We start from the raw sequence: 14,645 nt of genomic DNA on the forward strand, positions 1-14,645 counted from the left end.
TTCTGGCTGAAATTGAGGAGCTGGAGCAAAAGTCTGATTCAGAGACAGGGGAGGAGCTCTGCTGAGTCCGATGAATTAATAAAAGCATTAATGTTTCTTCTTCGATCTGTCTTTGATTTATTTATAAGATGTATATTCATTCTTCAACATGGTGAATAGGATGATTAGTGACAATCAGCTCTGTTCATCATACTAAGACAAACGTGCCTGACAAACACCCACGTCTACTTGAGTTCATGTGAATACGTGACTAGAAAGCGCGAACCAATAGCTATGTTTATACATCTCATAGACGGCTAATCCACGACTTTGTTGGGGACTTCTCGAGACACCAGTTCAGCCAATTTTCGGGAAGATTAAGGTCTCCGTGGTATAGGCTAGAATCCAAAGAAGCGGCATTCTCTGATCCGGAAGATTTGACCTTGTCTGTGGCGTTTTGAGTAGGATCGTCAAGAGAATGAACTGCTAGAGCTTTACCCTTCGTCAGGTTGGATGACCACGGCCAATGGCATTTAATCTGGAGCAGAGGAGATTGATGACCACAGCCTATGGCATTGATCACATACAGCCTGCCATATCAGAGATCACTCACAAGCAAATAGTACTACCAGAGTTAATTCAGAAAGACAAAGCAACTCCAATCCTCAACCATATTCCTATTACTGATTTTAATTTATACAATATATTCCTATTATTAATTTCCCTTGCATCAATCCAACTAAATTCTGATTCGCCAGACTAAGACCTGCAAGATAACCATACCTTGCTTCAAACCACAATCCTCGTGGGATCGACCCTGACTCACTCAGGTATTACTTGGACGATCCAGTGCACTTGCTGGTACAGATGTACGAAGGTGTGGGGATTCATGCACCACCTGCCTTAGCCCAATAGGCCTTATGAGTTGTCGCTATTTTAGCACTACTTTTTTGAGACAGACTTTTGGTCTTCTTGATGTTTAAGACCGGCATGGTACAATTCTTCTAGTATTCAAATCTTTGAACATGACAAGATTACTATTCTGCCCCTTAGCTCTAAAATGACGAAAATACCCTCCTGACCATGTATCATCCTCTCCCTCTTCAAAAAGATTCATCCTCGAATCTTGAATGAGAAGCTCTTCTTCCCTCTAAAGAATCCAAACCCAATATTCGGGTTTAAATACTTTGGTTTGATGGCTCTTCTCTATCCACTGAATTATGGCCATGTCCCTCACGTGTGCAAGTTCAATCTTTCCGACCGTACTTTCACCATCTTGTCCAAAGTGTGCAAGTTGTCTTTCTTCCTTTTTATCCATATTAATGCCTCCATAATTGACTAGTGAATCTACAATGGCTGAAAAATTTGATATAAAAACACTAGAAATTTCATGGTTAGATGTATGAGAAAATATAGACTCTGTGAAATTCAATGATACTAATGCACTCTTGTCTAAGCTAGAACTTTGTAGGTCTCTCTCACAAGTGTGCTTATTGCGCTCTTAGTTTTTTTCGCTCATTGACTCTTCTCACTCACTATTATCTTATTTTATCTCAAAACTCTCGCTTTCAGTTAAACATGGATTCTTTTCACTCAACACTCACTCTCTTTATTACTTTCTTTTCTCTCATATTTTTTAAATTGCTCACATCCCAAGAACCCAGTTGAGAAATTCTGCACTTTTGAATCTTCCAAGGACATATCTCCATCTACAACATACTCAACAAATTCTTCCGTCTCTGACTTTGTAGAAGATTTAAAGATAGGCGTAGAAAAAATCCTGTTCATATGCCGATCTATAATATTCTTCTTGAAATCAGAAATTTTGACTTTTATCTGATCCTCAAATTTTACTCGTTTGGAATCCCAAATTGGTATAAATTGTTGCATATGCTCCATGTCAATCCTCCATGGTTGCGTAACGGTACGATGTACTTTATCTGTAAGTTCTTCGCGTAATCCAAACAAAAATCATTCCATAAGAAGCTCAGGACTCCTTTTAATGTTAGCTTTATCCATCAAATATAGAAGCTTCTTGTGGTACTCTATCAATGATTGTGAACCTTGTTGTAACCTACAAAGTTTTCTAAAAAATTCGTTGTGGTATGATGGTGGCACAAACTAGCTCCTTATAATTTTCTTAATCTTCTCTCAGCTACAAATTGGGCTCTTTCCATACTGTCTTCTAAATCTTCCTAATTCAGTCCACCATATATGGGCATTATTGAAAAAATTGGCTTGTACCAGTCGAACCTTCTTTTTCTCTGAAAGGATGCAATTTGTAAAAATCGTCTCTACCTTCCTTTCCCATCCGAAATAAACTTCAGGATCATTCGTCCCTTTAAATGTAGAGATTTGCAATCGAAAACTGTAACGACCCAATTTTCAGTATGTCTAAATCATACTGGAAACTGAGTGTTACCAACTTGTCTTCCTAATTATTATCTATTATTTATTATATTAGCCTGATTCACTGTTAAAAACGTAGTTATTTTGTGAGATACTTTTTCTTGAAAATGTTTGGATTAATAGACGGAATTATTCATAATCAATTCACAACTGATAGTAGATAAAATATTTATAAACAACCACACATAAATACATCACAAGCAGTTGACAATATTCGGTGATCCAGCCTTTATTAGAGTATGGACTTTTAGTTAGAACACCCCTAGATATAGCTAGATAATAACTATATACATATATATACATACAACATCCCAGGCCCTGACCTGTTCAAGATGTCCCTAAGCTGGCGCCAAGGCTAGCCTAGACTCTATACTCACCTAGTCCCTCTAGTCTACTAAAGCGAGGGAAAGTACGTTCTAAGTCTTCAAAACTCGAGTCAGGTCGAATGTCATCAAAAGGTGGAAGGTCGTCTACTACTCCTCTGCATGATCATACGTCGTCAAAGAGCGTCTCTCTAGTATTTCATCAGGTAGCCACATAACAGGAGTCTCATACACAGGATTTAGGTCAGAGTTCGCATACAAACAGGGTGCAGACGATGGCTGGTCTCGCATTATATACATATAAACAGAGAACGAGATTCACCCTAGACTCAGAAGACTACCTAGAGCAGAATCCTCTTTGCAAAATTGTCATCAGTAGATTATGGAAGGGTACTCCTGCTTCCATCTGAAGGGGTGGTGCACGAAATTGTGATCATCAATGGCGCCAACAACTTGGTACGCACAATTGTAATCTCAACTCTTTATCACAACTTCGCACAACTAACCAGCAAGTGCACTGGGTCATCCAAGTGATAAACCTTACGTGAGTAAGGGTCGATCCCACGGAGATTGTCGGCCTGAAGCAAGCTATGGTCACCTTGTAATTCTCAGTCAGGCGGATTCAAATGGGTATGGTGAATTGATAATAAAAACATACATAAAATATAAACTGGGATAGAGATACTTATGTAATTCATTAGTGAGAATTTCAGATAAGCGTATAGAGATGCTTTCGTTCCTCCTGAACCTCTGCTTTCCTGCTGTCTTCATCCAATCATTCCTACTCCTTTCCATGGAAAGCTTTATGTAGGGCATCACCATTGTCAATGGCTACATCCCATCCTCTCTGTGAAAATGGTCCAATGCGCTGTCACTGCATGGCTAATCATCTATCGGTTTTCGATCATACTGGAATAAGATTTACTATCCTTTTGCGTCTGTCACTACTCCCAGCACTTGCGAGTTTGAAGCTCGTCACAGCCATCCCTTCCCAGATCCTACTCAGAATACCACAGACAAGGTTTAGACTTTCCGGATCTCAGGAATGGCCATCCATGGGTTCTAACTTATACCACGAAGATTCTAATATCTTGGACTCGGTCCTCTGTACTAGATATCTAAGAGATATTCATTCTAGCTTGTTTGCATGGAGAACGGAAGTGTTTGTCAGACACGCGTTCATAAATGAGAATGATGATGAGCATCACATAATCATCACATTCATCATGTTCTTGGGTGCGAATGGATATCCTAGAATAGGAATAAGCTTGAATTGAATAGATAAATAATAGTACTTTGCATTAATTCACGAGGAACAGCAGAGCTCCACATCTTAATCTATGGTGTGTAGAAACTCTACCGTTGAAAATACATAAGTGATGAAGGTCCAGGCATGGCCGAGAGGCCAACCCCTAAACGTGATCTAAAGATGAAACTGAAGATGTAAATACAATAGTAAAAAGTCCTATTTATGCTAAACTAGTTACTAGGGTTTACAGAAATGAGTAATTGATGCAGAAATCCACTTCTGGGGCCCACTTGGTGTGTGCTTGGGCTGAGCATTGAACTTTACATGTGTAGAGGCTTCTCTTCGAGTTGAATGCCAGTTTGTAACCTGTTTCTGGCGTTTAACTCCACTTTGCAACCTGTTTCTGGCATTTAACTCAAGAATGCCGCATGGAACTGGCGTTGAAAGCCAGTTTGCATCATCTAAACTTGGGCAAAGTATGGATTATTATATATTGATGGAAAGCCCTGGATGTCTACTTTTCAACGCAATTGAGATCGCACCATTTGGAGTTCTGTAGCTCCCGAAAATTCACTTTGAGCGCAGGGAGGTCAGAATCCAACAGCATCTGCAGTCCTTCTTCAACCTCTGAATCTAATTTTTGCTCAAGTCCCTCAATTTCAGCCAGAAAATACCTGAAATCACAAAAAAACACACAAACTCATAGTAAAGTCCAGAAATGTGAATTTTAATTAAAAACTAAATAAAATATACTAAAAACTAATTAAATTATACTGAAAACTGTGTAAAAACAATGCCAAAAAGCATATAAATTATCCGCTCATCACAACACCAAACTTAAACTGTTGCTTGTCCCCAAGCAACTGAAAATCAAATAGTATAAAAAGAAGAGAATATACTATAAATTCCAAAATATCAATGAAACTTAGCTCCAATCAGATGAACGGGACTTGTAGCTCTTTACCTCTTGAATAGTTTCGGCATCTCACTTTATCCATTGAAGTTCAGAATGATTGGCATCTATAGGAGCTTAGAATTCAGATAGTGTTATTGATTCTCCTAGTTCAGTATGTTGATTCTTGAACATAGCTACTTTATGAGTCTTGGTCGTGGCCCTAAGCACTTTGTTTTCCAGTATTACCACCGGATACATAAATGCCACAGACACATAACTGGGTGAACCTTTTCAGATTGTGTCTCAGCTTTGCTGATGTCCCCAATTAGAGGTGTCCAGGGTTCTTAAGCACACTCTGTTTTTGCTTTGGACCTCGACTTTAACCGCTCAGTCTCAAGTTTTCACTTGACACCTTCACGCCACAAGCACATGGTTAGGGACAGCTTGGTTTAGCCGCTTAGGCCAGGATTTTATTCCTTTAGGCCCTCCTATCCACTGATGCTCAAAGCCTTGGATCCTTTTTATTACCCTTGCCTTTTGGTTTTAAGGGCTATTGGCTTTTTCTGCTTGCTTTTTCTTTTTCTTTTTCTCTCTTTTTTTTTCCATTTTTTTTTCTTCAAGTTTTTGTATTCACTGCTTTTTCTTGCTTCAAGAATCATTTTTATGATTTTTCAGATTATCAAATAACATTTCTCCTTTTTCATCAATCTTTCAAGAGCCAACATATTTAACATTCATAAACAACAACTTCAAAAGACATATGCACTGTTCAAGCATTCATTCAGAAAACAAAAAGTATTGTCACCACATCAAAATAATTAAACTAGTTTCAAGGATGAATCCAAAACCATGTACTTCTTGTTCTTTTGTAATTAAAACATTTTTTCATTTAAGAAAGGTGATGGATTCATATTCATAACTTTAAGGCATAGACACTTAGACACTAATGATCATGTAGTAAAGGCACAAACATAAATAACACATAAGGCTCAAAAACCGAAAAACAAAAAATAAATAGACAAGGAGATTAAGGAATGAGTCCACCTTAGTGAGGGTGGCGTCTTCCTTTCCTTGAAGAACCAATGGTGCTCTTGGGCTCCTCTATGTCTCTTCCTTGCCTTTGTTGCTCCTCCTTCATGGCTTTTTGATCTTCTCTAATCTCATGGAGGATGATGGAGTGCTCTTGGTGCTCCACCATTAGTTGTCCCATGTTGGAACTTAATTCTCCTAGGGAAGTGTTGATTTGCTCCCAATAATTCTGTGGAGGAAAGTGCATCCCTTGAGGCATCTCAAGGATTTCATGGTGAGGAATTTCCTCATGCTCATGTTGAGGTCCATGATCTCTTATTTGCTCCATCCTTTTCTTAGTGATGGGCTTGTCCTCTTCAATGAGGATGTCTCCCTCTATGTCAATTCTAGCCGAATTGCAGAGGTGGCAAATGAGGTGAGGAAAGGCTAACCTTGCCCAAGTGGAGGACTTGTCAGCCACCTTGTAGAGTTCTTGAGGTATAATCTCATGAACTTCCACCTCTTCTCCAATCATGATACTATGGATCATGATGGCTCGGTCTATAGTAACTTCAGACCGGTTACTAGTAGGAATGATTGAGCGTTGAATGAACTCTAGCCATCCCCTAGCCACTGGTCTGAGGTCATGCCTTCTTAATTGAACCGGCTTGCCTCTTGAGTCAATTTTCCATTGAGATCCTTCCTCACATATGTCTATGAGGACTTGGTCCAACCTTTGATCAAAGTTGACCCTTCTTGTGTAGGGGCGTGCGTTCTCTTCCATAATTGGCAAGTTGAACGCCAGCCTTACATTTTCCAGACTGAAATCAAAGTATTTCCCCCGAACCATGGTGAGCCAATGCTTTGGATTCGGGTTCACACTTTGATCATGGTTCCTAGTGATCTATGCGTTTGCATAGAACTCTTGAACCATTAGGATCCTGACTTGTTGAATGGGGTTGGTGAGAATTTCCCAACCTCTCCTTTGGATCTCAAGTCGGATCTTTGGATACTCATTCTTTTTGAGCTTGAAAGGAACCTCAGGGATCACTTTCTTCTTGGCCACAACTTCATAGAAGTGGTCTTGATGGACCTTTGAGATGAATCTCTCCATCTCCCATGACTCAGAGGTGGAAGCAATTGCCTTCCCTTTCCTCTTTCTAGAGGTTTCTCTGGCCTTAGGTGCCATTAATGGTTATGGAAAAACAAAAAGCTATGCTTTTTACCATACCAAACTTAAAATATTTGCTCATCCCTGAGCAAAAGAAGAAAGAAAAATAGTAGAAGAAGAAGAAAATAGAGGAGATGGAGGGTGAGGTATTTTCGGCCAAGGGTGAATTTAGGGTTGTGTTGTGTGAAAATGAAGAAGGAATGAGGGGTTTATATAGGAGTGGGGGGAGGGTGAAGTTTCGGCCATTAGGGTGGGGTTTGGGAGTGAAATTAGTTTGAATTTGAAGGTAGGTGGGATTTTTGGGGAAGAGAGGATGGTTGTGAGTAGTGAAGAGGTGATGGGGAAGAGTGATTAAGTTGATTGGTGAAGGATATTTGGGGAAGAGAGTCATGAAAAGGTGTGAAGAGGAGAGAAGAAGGGTAGGTGGGGGTCCTGTGGGGTCCACAGATCCTGAGGGAATCCTGTGGATCCACAGATCCTGAGGTGTCAAGGGTTTTTCATCCCTGGACCTTTTAGACGTGTAAAACGCCCTATACATGCAATCCTGGCATTTAACGCCAAACTGCTGCTTGTTTCTGGCGTTAAACGCCACTTCCATGCTCTGTTCTGGCGTTTAACGCCAGGTAGATGCTGGTTTCTGGCGTTCAACGCCAGCTTGGTGCCTGTTTCTGGCGTTAAACGCTAGACAGATGCTTGTTTTTGGTGGTTAAATGCCAGACTGCTCTCCTCCAGGGTGTGCTATTTTTTTCTGCTATTTTTCATTTTGTTTTTTATTTTTCAGTAGTTTTTGTGACTCCACATGATCATCAACCTAATAAAACACGAAATAACAATAGAAAATAAATAAATATAATTCGATAACATTGGGTTGCCTCCCAACAAGCGCTTCTTTAATGTCAATAGCTTGACAGTGAGCTCTCATGGAGCTTCACAGATGTTCAGAGTATTGTTGGAACCTCCCAACTCCAAACTTAGAGTTTGAATGTGGGGGTTCAACACCAAACTTAGAGTTTGGTTGTGGCCTCCCAACACCAAACTTAGAGTTTGACTTTGGGGGCTTTGGTTGACTCTGCAGTGAGAGAAGCTTTTCATGCTTCCTCTCCATGGTTATAGAAGGAGATCCTTGAGTTTTAAACACAAGGCTGTCCTCATTCAGTTGAAGGATCAATTCTCCTCTGTCCACATCAATTACAGCTCTTGCTGTGGCTAGGAAGGGTCTTCCAAGGATGATGGATTTATCCTCATCCTTCCCAGTGTCTAGGATTATGAAATCAGCAGGGATGTAAAGGCCTTTAACCTTTACTAGCACGTCCTCTACTTGTCCATAAGCCTGTTTTCTTGAGTTGTCTGCCATCTCTAATGAGATTCTGGCAGCTTACACCTCAAAGATTTCCAGTTTCTCCATTACAGAGAGTGGTATGAGGTTTAACCCAGACCCAAGGTCACATAGAGCCTTCTCAAAGGTCATAGTGCCTATGGTACAAGGTATTAAGAACTTTCCAGGATCCTGTTTCTTCTGAGGCAATGTCAGTTGATCCAGATCACTTATTTCATTGATGAGCAAGGAAGGTTCATCTTCCCAAGTCTCATTACCAAATAATTTGGCATTCAGCTTCATGATTGCACCAAGGTACTTGGCAACTTGCTCTTCTGTGACATCTTCATTCTCTTCAGAAGAAGAATACTCATCAGAGCTCATGAATGGCATAAGGAGGTTCAATGGAATCTCTATGGTCTCTAGATGAGCCTCAGATTCCTTTGGTTCCTCAGAGGGAAACTCCTTGTTGATCACTGGACGTCCCAGGAGGTCTTCCTCACTGGGATTCACGTCCTCTCCCTCCCTTGTAGGTTTAGTCATGATGGTTAAATCAATGGCCTTGCACTCTCTTTTTGGATTCTCTTCTGTATTGCTTGGGAGAGTACTAGGAGGAGTTTCAGTGACTCTTTTACTCAGCTGGCCCACTTGTGCCTCCAAATTTCTAATGGAGGACCTTGTTTCATACATGAAACTTAAACTGGCCTTAGATAGATTAGAGACTATATTTGCTAAGCTAGATGGATTCTGCTCAGAATTCTCTGTCTGTTGCTGAGTGGATGATGGAAAAGGCTTGCTATTGCTAAACCTGTTTCTTCCACCATTATTAAAGCCTTGTTGAGGCTTTTGTTGATCCTTCCATGAGAAATTTGGATGATTCCTCCATGAGGGATTATAGGTGTTTCCATAGGGTTCACCCATGTAATTCACCTCTGCTATTACAGGGTTCTCAGGATCATAAGCTTCTTCTTCAAAAGATGCCTTTTTAGTACTGTTGGATGATTCCTTCAATCCATTCAGACTCTGAGAGATCATATTGACTTGCTGAGTCAATATTTTATTCTGAGCCAATATGGCATTCAGAGTATCAATTTCAAGAACTCCCTTCCTCATAGGTGTCCTATTATTCACAGGATTCCTTTCAGAAGTGTACATGAACTGGTTATTTGCAACTATGTCAATGAGTTCTTGAGCATCTGCAGGCATTTTCTTTAGGTAAATGGATCCACCTGCAGAATGGTCCAGTGACATCTTTGATAGCTCAGACAGACCATCATAGAATATATCCAGGATGTCCATTCTGAAAGCATGTCAGAAGGACACTTATTGGTCAGTTCCTTGTATCTCTTCCAATCTTCATAGAGGGATTCACCTTCTTTCTATTTGAAGGTTTGAACATCCACTCTAAGCTTACTAAGCTTTTGAGGAGGAAAGAACTTGGCTAAGAAAGCCGTGACCAGTTTATCCCAAGAGTTCAGGCTATCTTTTGGTTTAGAGTCCAACCATATTCTAGCTCTGTCTTTTACAGCAAATGGGAAAAGCATAAGCCTGTAGATCTCGGGATCAACTCCATTGGTTTTAACAGTATCACAGATCTGCAAGAACTCTGTTAAGAACTGAAAAGGATCTTCAGATGGAAGTCCATGAAACTTGCAGTTCTGTTGCATCAGAGAAACTAATTGAGGTTTCAGCTCAAAATTGTTTGCTCTAATGGCAGGGATTGAGATGCTTCTTCCATGTAAATTGGAATTAGGTGCAGTAAAGTCACCAAGCATCTTCCTTGCATTGTTATTATTTTCGGCCATGTCTCTTCTTTTTTGAAATTTTTAGTCAGATTTTCTCCAGAGAGTTGTTCTTTAGCTTCCCTTAGCTTCCTCTTCAGAGTCCTTTCAGGTTCAGGATCAGCCTCAACAAGAATGTTTTTATCCTTGTTCCTGCTCATATGAAAAAGAAGAAAACAGAAAAGAAAATTTGGAATCCTCTATGTCACAGTATAGAGATTCCTTTATGTGAGTAGAAGAGAAGAATAAAAGGAAGGGAAGAGAAAAACTCGAACACAGAGAGAAAAATGGTGTTCGAATTTTGGGTGGAAGATAAGTGTTAGTAGATGAAAATAGAAGGAGATGAGAGATGAGAGAATAATTCGAAAATTAAACAAAATAAAATAAAAATATTTAAAAATTAAAGTTAAAATTTGAAAATTAAAACTGAAATTAAATTAAATTAAATTTTTTAAACAATTAGTTAATTAAAAAGGAATTTTGAAAAAGAGGGAAGGGATTTTCGAAAATTAGAGAGAGAGAGTTAGTTAGGTAGTTTTGAAAAAGATAAGAATCAAACAAAAAGTTAAGTGGTTAATTGAAAAAGATTTGAAAATCAAATTTTGTAGAGATAAGAAAATAGAAAAGATTTTGAATTTAAATTTTGAAAAAGATGTGATTGAAACTTAAATTGTAAAAAAAAGATTTGAAAAAGAAATTTAAAAAGATTTGATTTTAAAATTAAAGTTGATTACTTGACTAACAAGAAACTAAAAAGATACGAGTCTAGAGTTTAAAGATTGAACCTTTCTTACTAGGCAAGTAACAAACTTAAAAATTTTGAATCAATCACATTAATTGTTAGCATTAATTTCGAAAATATGAAATAAAAATAAGAAAAAGATTTTGAAAATAATTTTGAAAGTTTCGAAATTTATGAAAGAAAAAGTGAAAAAGATTTGATTTTTGAAAAAGAATTGAAAAAGATAGAATTTTTAAATTGAAAATTTGATTTGACTCATAAGAAACAATTAAATTTTTAAAACTTTTGACTAAATCAAATCAAATTTTCAAAAATTATGAGTGAGATAAGGAAAAGATATTTTTTGATTTTAGAATTTTAATAAGGAAAGAGAAAAACATCAAAAAGACTCAATGCATGAAAATTTTGGATCAAAACATGTGATGCATGCAAGAACACTATGAATGTCAAGATGAACACCAAGAACACTTTGAATGTCAAGATGAACACCAAGAACTTATTTTTGAAAAATTTTCAAGAAAAGAAAACATGCAAGACACCAAACTTAAAAATTTTTATTCTTTAGACATTAATGTTTCAAGAATGCATATGAAAAACAAGAAAAGACACAAAACAAGAAAATATGAAGATCAAACAAGAAGACTGGCCAAGAACGACTTGAAGATCATGAAGAATGCAATGCATGAAATTTTCAAAAATAATTTTTTTGAAAATTAAAAAGATGCAATTGACACCAAACTTAAAACTTGATTCTAGACTCAAACAAGAAACACAAAAATATTTTTGATTTTATGATTTTATAAATTTTTTTTTTTATTTTCTAAAATTTATTTTAAGAAAAAGGAAAACAAGGAAAAAATTTTTGAAAAATTTTTGAAAAATTTTTGAAAAAAACAAAAGTTGGAACAAGAAGAAAATTACCTAATCTAAACAACAAGATGAACCGTCAGTTGTCCAAACTCGAACAATCCCTGGCAACGGCGCTAAAAACTTGGTGCACGAAATTGTGATCATCAATGGTGCCAACAACTTGGTACGCACAATTGTAATCTCAACTCTTTATCACAACTTCGCACAACTAACCAGCAAGTGCACTGGGTCATCCAAGTGATAAACCTTACGTGAGTAAGGGTCGATCCCACGGAGATTGTCGGCCTGAAGCAAGCTATGGTCACCTTGTAATTCTCAGTCAGGCGGATTCAAATGGGTATGGTGAATTGATAATAAAAACATACATAAAATATAAACTGGGATAGAGATACTTATGTAATTCATTAGTGAGAATTTCAGATAAGCGTATAGAGATGCTTTCGTTCCTCCTGAACCTCTGCTTTCCTGCTGTCTTCATCCAATCATTCCTACTCCTTTTCATGGAAAGCTTTATGTAGGGCATCACCATTGTCAATGGCTACATCCCATCCTCTCTGTGAAAATGGTCCAATGCGCTGTCACTGCATGGCTAATCATCTATCGGTTCTCGATCATACTGGAATAAGATTTACTATCTTTTTGCGTCTGTCACTACGCCCAGCACTCGCGAGTTTGAAGCTCGTCACAGCTATCCCTTCCCAGATCCTACTCGGAATACCACAGACAAGGTTTAGACTTTCCGGATCTCAGGAATGGCCGTCCATGGGTTCTAACTTATACCAAGAAGATTCTAATATCTCGGACTCGGTCCTCTGTACTAGATATCTAAGAGATATTCATACTAGCTTGTTTGCATGTAGAACGGAAGTGTTTGTCAGGCACGCATTCATAAGTGAGAATGATGATAAGCATCACATAATCATCACATGCATCATGTTCTTAGGTGCGAATGGATATCTTAGAATAGGAATAAGCTTGAATTGAATAGAAAAACAATAGTACTTTGCATTAATTCATGAGGAACAGCAGAGCTCCACACCTTAATCTATGGTGTGTAGAAACTCTACCGTTGAAAATACATAAGTGATGAAAGTCCAGGCATGGCCGAGAGGCCAGCCCCCAAACGTGATCTAAAGATGAAACTGAAGATGTAAATACAATAGTAAAAAGTCCTATTTATGCTAAACTAGTTACTAGGATTTACAGAAATGAGTAATTGATGCAGAAATCTACTTCTGGGGCCCACTTGATGTGTGCTTGGACTGAGAATTGAGCTTTACACGTGTAGAGGCTTCTCTTGGAGTTGAACGCCAGTTTGTAACCTGTTTCTAACGTTTAACTCCACTTTGCAACCTGTTTCTGGCGTTTAACTCCAGAATGCAGTATGGAACTGGCGTTGAACGCCAGTTTGCGTCGTCTAAACTTGGACAAAGTATAAACTATTATATATTTCTGGAAAGCCCTGGATGTCTACTTTCTAACGCAATTGAGAGTGCGCAATTTGGAGTTCTGTAGCTCCAGAAAATTAACTTTGAGTGCAGGGAGGTCAGAATCCAACAGCATCTGTAGTCCTTCTTCAACCTCTGAATCTGATTTTTGCTCAAGTCCCTCAATTTCAGCCAGAAAATACCTGAAATCACAGAAAAATACACAAACTCATGGTAAATTCCAGAAATGTAAATTTTAATTAAAAACTAATAAAAATATACTAAAAACTAATTAAATTATACTGAAAACTGTGTAAAAATAATGCCAAAAAGCATATAAATTATCTGCTCATCAAGGGGGAAGGGAGAGAGAAGGGGTAAGAACTGGGGAGTTTTTAGTAGGGACGGGGTTATTAGTTAAGTTCATTAATTCCATGTTATTTTGCAGGTAAATAGCAGAATACAGAAAGCAGTAAATAGAAGATACCGATAAATAGAGAAGATAGAGAAAACAGATAGCAGAACATAAACAGAAGAATACAAGAAAATAACACAAACACAAAGAATAGAATACACACAAAGAAAGCATACATTCATACAACAAACATAATGAAAGAAATGCACAACCAAGTATGATGCATGTCTAGCCTTAATGCAGGTAATGAGCTCATTTGTCGGTTACATACCCGCTCCCTACGTTACCCAGCAACCTCTGTCTGGATAAGGATTTCCTATTGGCAATACCCACTGCAAGCAACCTTTGTCTTGCAGGGTATCCACTGCAAGCAACCTTTGTCTTGTAGGGCGGCACTTATTAGCCGATATACGCCCAACACACTCACTGTAAGCAACCTCTGTCTTACAGGAGCACAACACACTCACTGTAAGCAAGCTCTGTCTTACATGAGTACAACACAATCACTGTAAGCAACCTCTGTCTTACAGGAGCAACAGCACACTTACTGTAAGCAACCTCTATCTTACAGGAGCACACTTATCTCGATACCTCTGTAAGCAACTTCTGTCTTACAGCAAAACATTATAGCAAGGTATCCCAGGAAAGCGTTCTAAGTGGTCGTACCACCATCTATCTAACTGCCTCTCTGCAGCAGATTCTTACATAATCTTTCTCATTATCATCATTCATTATCATTCTCATTATTCATCATCACTTTCACATTTTTATGCAGTACCTCTTTCTTTCACTATTCAATCATACTATACAAACTTTACAGCTTTTACTTTTACATCTTAACTCAAACCATTTCTCTTTATCAGATTACTCTTTTCTTTTTGTCTTTCTACTCTGATCTGATTACTCTTTTCTCTTGATCACTTTACTCTACTCTGGTTACTCTGTTCCCGGTATCTCTTTACTCTGCTCTGGTTATCCTTTTCTCTGTAATCTCTTTATTCTGCTCTGATTTCTCTGCTTAACGTATGTATTTAAAGCTTATATAAATTTCGGTATGAATA

At 38.2% G+C, this 14,645-nt stretch overlaps 1 non-coding gene across 1 annotated transcript; it reads left to right on the top strand.

Moving 5' to 3' along the window:
• The first annotated feature begins 9,653 nt into the window (after positions 1-9,653).
• LOC148574053 (small nucleolar RNA R71) lies at positions 9,654-9,761 on the top strand. Its single transcript, XR_015906302.1, has one exon. It is a non-coding gene; the product is annotated as a small nucleolar RNA R71 (small nucleolar RNA).
• Positions 9,762-14,645: the final 4,884 nt, after the last annotated feature.

The sequence above is a fragment of the Arachis ipaensis genome, chromosome B2 (assembly GCF_059453495.1).
Source record: "Arachis ipaensis isolate K30076 ecotype BB chromosome B2, ASM5945349v1, whole genome shotgun sequence".
Classification (NCBI taxonomy): domain Eukaryota; kingdom Viridiplantae; phylum Streptophyta; class Magnoliopsida; order Fabales; family Fabaceae; genus Arachis; species Arachis ipaensis.